The 6,000-nt window shown below is 54.6% G+C and overlaps 1 pseudogene; it reads left to right on the forward strand.

Moving 5' to 3' along the window:
• The window catches only part of LOC119542515, a 230,353-nt pseudogene extending 226,206 nt beyond the window's left edge, over positions 1-4,147 (forward strand).
• Positions 4,148-6,000: the final 1,853 nt, after the last annotated feature.

The following is a 6,000-nucleotide window of genomic DNA, read 5'->3' on the forward strand; positions in this document are numbered from 1 at the left end:
TCTCTTGAAAGGGACAGGAAACAGGGAGAAGAGCCAGGCTGGGGGAGTGCAGGAAGGGGTGATTTGGGATGAGCCTGGAGTCCTTCCCACAGCAGGTCACTAGAGCTAAGTTTGGGTGTTGGGGGTTGAGGCTGGCATGGACAGTGTGGACATTCAAAAGGTGTCATTTTCTCTGTGACCTTCTGGAAAGGCTGACCTGTCCTATACACCCTGCCTCCACTGCCCCAGGACTCACCAAGGAGCCAGTGCTGTGAACTTTGGTGTCTGAGGAGCCCCTGTCCACAGCTGTTGGAACCCAGGATGTCAGCTGTGACCAAGACAAGAAGGCAGGCCTGGCTCTGAATTGGGCAGTGCCCAATGTAGTGGTCAAGGTTGTGCCCAACTTAAAAGCAGCTTTCACCAGAACTGGAGGCTGGTACTGCCCCTCCCTCCCTGTACTTATCTCCTACCAGGTACCCCCCACTTGAGGGTCTTGGCCAGGGCCCCACCTCATGGTGCTCATGGCCCAGAGGAGGGCAGACCCCCCAATTTCTGAGAACCTTCTCAGTGCCAGCTGTGGCACCAGGGACATTTTGCATGATGTGCCCTCCAGCCCTCACCACAACCTGGGTGTAATCCTTACCCAGTTTCACTGATGGGGAAACTGAAGCTCAGAGAGAGAGAACAAGGGACTCACCAAGGTTTTGAGCTTTTAATTGGGGTTGAAAACCATATCTGAGCCCAAGAAAGGCAAGTCTCACCCTCTACCCTGAAAAGGGCAGGAGAGGCTGAAGGATAAAAGAATGACCCACACAGAGGTTTCTGGTCTTCCCAGATACAGTTGGAATTATTTCATCCTCCAAAAAACACTCAGAGGCTTGTGAAATATCCCCATTGTACACATGAAGCAAAAGCAACACTCAGAGGCTAAGTGACTTGCATCAGGTTACAGAGCTAGTAACTGGCAGAAGCAGGAGTATTGCTCTGAACCCTCAATCTGCTGTCCTTCTTGGAGACACAAATGTCACAAGTGCAACCACAGGAAAGAACAGGGCTCCACAGGCACAGGTAATGGTGGTGGGGGTGGGTTTATGCAGCATGTAAGTGAGACTTGAAAGGAGTTGTCTAGGAAAAGAGAAGGGGATGAGCAGCCTGTGCACAAAGGGGACAGATGTGCAGAGGCCCTGGGGAGGAGCTGAGAGGTCCATAGCAGTAATGAGTTCAGGGGTGAAGGCCTGAGAGGGCCAAGCAGTTGACCTCAAAAGCTGCAGGAGGGAGGTGGGGAGCCCCTGAGGTGGTGTATGGGGATGGGGTGGCCCTTGCCTTGCAGAGCTCCCTGCTGCTCTGAGTTCTAGTCCTGGAGTTTCCTGAACTGAGATGGGAGGAGAAGCCAAAGAGGTAGGAGGCTGAGAGGAGTGGAGATGACAGCCAAAGGCAGAGCAGGTACATCAGGGGTGGAAAACAGGAGGGGGATAAGAAGGGTGCCTGTACAGGGCTGCAGCCCCCACAATGGTGGCAGGATGGCCTGATGGCCTGGATCTGCACTGAGCCTGTGTGCTCCCAGCTCTGGACTCCTAAGCCCTGGATGCATCCCTGCAGCCACTGGGGAGCAACAGAGAACCACCTCCAGCCAGCCTCTCTCTGGGAAGGGACCTGGTACCTGCTGGGGCTGCCCCTTACAGGCCTCCTTTAATCCTCACACCTGCCCAGGTTAGTAGGTCCTGCAGGTACCCCCATATTACAGGGAAGGGAGCATAGGTGCCTGGAGGAGACTTGTGCTCAGATGCACAACAGATAGGGGTGGATCCAACCCATAGGCTGTGTCTGGGCTGCAGGGGCTGGGGCTGAGGTTGCTGGTGTAGGTCTTGCCCTTAGCTGTGGTCAGGGGCCAGTTTGCCCATGTGCCCCTCTCATGGCCCACGGCTCTCAGGCTGGTCTCTTCCACTCTGGTCAGGTCAGTGAACAGGGATCCAAAATGGTCACTGTGGTCAGAGCTGCAGCTGGTGTTATTAATGACAACAACATGTTACTTTTATAAAGGGGGGCATGATGGGGGCATGTCTTCCATCCTGGGGTCCATAGACAGACTTCTCAGAGGGACAGGAGGGGTGGAAGAGCTCAGAATCTGACAGGCATGGGGTCCATACATGCCCTACTCCTTCCTGGCAATGGTCTTTGCTCAAGTGAGTTCTACACTCTGACCCTCAGTCTCCTCATCTGTGTAAAGGGCACACCATGCCCATTTCATGGACAATGGTGAGGTATGCCAGGCTGAGGGTCTGGTTTCCCACTGGCACATGTAGGGGCTTGACCAATGGTTGTTACTTCCTCTGCAGAAGGGGGCACCCTCTGGGGACTGTGAGAGCTTGGGAGTGGCTCTGGCTGCCTGCCCTCAGGGTGACATTAGAAGGAGCTGGCTGCAGGGGTGGGAGGGGCTCCCATCCATGGCCACCATGTGTACTGGGCCATGCTTGGTTTCTCTTACAGCACAGAGGAGAGCATATGAAATGGACCCCGGCATCTGAGCTCAATTCTCACATTTTGGGCCTGGGTGGGTGCTGAAGTACCTGCTGCTACCCTGCATGCTGCCCTTTGAGTATTTCTACTTCCAGAACAGAAGGTAAGGACAGGCCAGGGATTCTGGGAAGGGGTGGCTTATGGCCAGGGTTGTGGTGGAGACCAGCCCCCATGGCAGGAAGCATGGCTGACACTCTGGTGTGCAGAGGTGGGAGGGGAGGGGCTGGGCCAGCTGCTCTCCTGCCCTGCCTGGAGTTGGCTGTGTGTCCTGGTGCCCTGGTGGTCTCCTCTGAAACATTAGCCCAATGGGGAGGTAGTGGGGTAGCAGGTATGGAAATGTGGGGCAGCCTGGCTCTGCCCCTTACTGTCCATGTGATGTTTGGTCCATCCCTACATCTGTTGGGGCCTCAGAGATAATGTGCTGTTCCTAGCAGTGGGTCTGGCTCAGCTTTGCTGGGTGACTGGGGACAGGTCTCTTGACCTCTCTGATCCTTGAGTTCCTTTCCCATTAAATGAGGCCCTCCCAGGTAGAGTGGCTGAGGTTAAGCCTGCACTGCTCTAAATCTTCAATGAATGGATCACTCTCCATCATTTGTCCATTCATTTCACCAAAATTATTGAGCCCATCAGGGGTCAAGCCCTGGCTGGGGGAGAGGGAGCAGCATAGACCCAGACCTCAATACTAGCCTCATGGTCCCCTCATGCCCACAAATCCCAACACATACACCCTTGCATCCACACCTCTGTCTAGAGCTCCCCAGGAGAGGTCTACACTGCCTGTGAGCTGGGACAGTTCACACTAGAGCTATCTTGTCAGGAAGACTGCCCAGAGGAGATGAATTTGAAGCTATAACCTGAAGGGTGATTAGGAGTTCACTAGGCATAGAGGGAAGGGAGAAGCCTTCCAAGAAATGGAACAGTATGTGCAAAAATCCTAGGGCAGAAAGGAGTATGTCCCATTCAAGGATCAGAAAGGGAGGCTGTTCCAGCTGAGGCCAAGAGCTGGAGTGCTCCATGAGATGGGGCCCAGGAGCCTGGTGAGGTCTGGAAGCCTTGGGAGTTTTCATAAAGAGAGGGCTCCAGTCAGAGGTATGTTTTAGGAAGGTCCTTGGCTGCTTGGATGCAGTGGCCAAAAGTGTGTAGGTGGAGGTGAGTGGCAACATGGGGAAGAAATACTGGGTTGAGCTGGGCCAGGAAGGAGAGGAGGGGAAGGACAGTCTGGGAAGCCAGAGGAGGTTAGGAGCTGCCATGGAGGGGTCTTGTGGAGTTGATGACTCCAAGTACCCAGTTGCTTCCACCAAGTTCAAGTCCATCCTGGATCCTCCCTGACCCATCATGCCACCACAGGTGCCTCTGGTTCCGAGCTGCTATGTGGGGTTGGGCAGCACTGCTTGGGCCCTCTGAGCCCCACTCCCATTACTTGTAGGCCTTGTTCCTTGGCTCACAGTGCCCATGACTCTTCTCTGGGCCCTGGGGAGGGTGGGCGTGGCTGTCTGCCCTCTAGGGTATTCTCAGGCATTGTTGAGGCTGGTCCATCTTCCAGGGTAGGGCCTGGCTTCCAGAGATGCCTGCAGACCTCAGCTGGGTGCAGGGCCTGCTGAGAATCTGGGCCCTCGACATCTACTCCAGGATGAAGGCCTGGCTCAGGTGACTCAAGTGAGGTGGGCAGGGAGCCAGAGGGTCTGGGCTTTGGGTCTTACATCAGGAAGCAGGAGGGGCTGTGCTGGGTGGTGTGTGGCACCATGTGTATTAGTTAGGGTTCTCCTTGGAAATAGAATCAATGAGAGATGTCTCTTATTATCAAATTGTAAAAGTGACTCACGCAACTGCGGGAGCGCACGAATCCAAATTCTGCAGAGCCGTCAACAAGCTGTCAACTCCAAGGAAGACGTCCGACGAACTCCTCGGGAAACAAACCGACAACTTTGACGAACTCCTCAGGAAACGAACCGGCAACTTTGACGAACTCCTCAGGAAAAGAACCAACAACTTTGACAAACTCCTCAGGAAATGAACTGGCAACTTCGACGAGCTCCTCAGGAAAAGCTTCACTGAGCAGCTGAAGAAGAAGTGAAGGTTCTCTAACCGTCCGGCTTATAAGCCTCCAACTGATCACCGGGACCAAATCCAGCCAATTGCATTCTCTCACTGTGGAAGCACGCCCCTTGATGAGTCATCAGTCAGCTGCAGTCAATTGACTGATGATCGGACAAACCAGCCCGTTGGTCCACCAACCAGCCTCAAATAGCCTCACAGCAATCGTCAGGCCAGTGCCCACTTGACCAGACAGCTAGGCCACCCAGCCAAGTTGACACATGAACCCAACCATCACACCATGACTTCCCTAGACCCTGGGCAATGCATTCCACATCCTCAACCACCCACCCATGTCCCTCTGTCCATTTACCTGCACAGCCATCTGCACATGGTTTTGTGCACTGCTTGGTGCTGGACATGCGAATAGACCAACCATGTAGTTCAGTCTCTGTGAGCTGCCTGCTGTCATCACTATGCTGAAGTCTACAGGGAGCTGGGTCCCTGCTTTTCCAGTTCCCTCCTTCCAGGCTGTTCCCCTGTCCCCACATCAGCCCAGGTAAGGCTGGCTCCTCTTCCCCCACCAGCCCCTCACCTGCCTCTCCCACTGCTTCTCCCCCATCCCCAGCCATTTTTAAAGCAAGGAAATCAGTGCTGCCCCCCAGGAAGTGCCCACACCTGGAAGCTTTATTCACTCACAGCTCAACCAGAATTTGGCAGAAGAGTGACTCCGGGCTGAGGTGGGGATTGCCCCATCCTGGCTTCACTTCCCCTTCAAGGAACCCTGAGGCTCTAAAAACTTGCTCTAATGGGTTTTGACCACCCTGCAGCCTTCCTGTGCTCAGGAACCTGAAAGCAGGCCCCCCTCCAGCCTGGAGCAGATCCTGCTACAGCATCAACCCTGGAGCCTCTGGATGCCCATCAGGCCTGAGTGTGCTGGGCTGGGCCTGCCCAGGGACAGGCCTCTCCTGACCCTGTTCAGGCTTCATCTTCTGTGCTCACATCTGTCCCCTGGGCTTTGAGTGATTCAGCCCTGAGTGAGGCCTGCCTCTTTCTGTCTCCTGGAGCTCAGAGACCAGGGGAATGGTCCTCTTTCCTCTCAGAGTCTTATCCTGGAAGCAGAAAGGGGTTGCACCAGGTGCTCTGGAGCCCTCCATTCCTTGGGGCTCAGGTACATCTCTTTGGGTAGAGGCCTGGCCTGCTGTTGTGTCCCTGGGGCACTGTGTGCCTTTGTCACCTTGCACACATATTGGCTCCATAATTTTCATACTGGGGAGGTTTGGGGATGCCATCTCCTGGGAAGAGGGACTGAGATATGTCACAGAGTAATGTTTGCAGAGCCCTTTAGAGAAGATAAGAAAAGACCAGATGCCCAGATCAGAGGTCAGGGAGCCATTGGGTATGATGGGACAGAGGCTTCCCACACTTGGATCTTTCTCTGTCTTTCTCTGTCCTGCAGTGATCCCCAAG

Source organism: Choloepus didactylus, chromosome 8 (genome assembly GCF_015220235.1).
Source record: "Choloepus didactylus isolate mChoDid1 chromosome 8, mChoDid1.pri, whole genome shotgun sequence".
Taxonomy (NCBI): domain Eukaryota; kingdom Metazoa; phylum Chordata; class Mammalia; order Pilosa; family Megalonychidae; genus Choloepus; species Choloepus didactylus.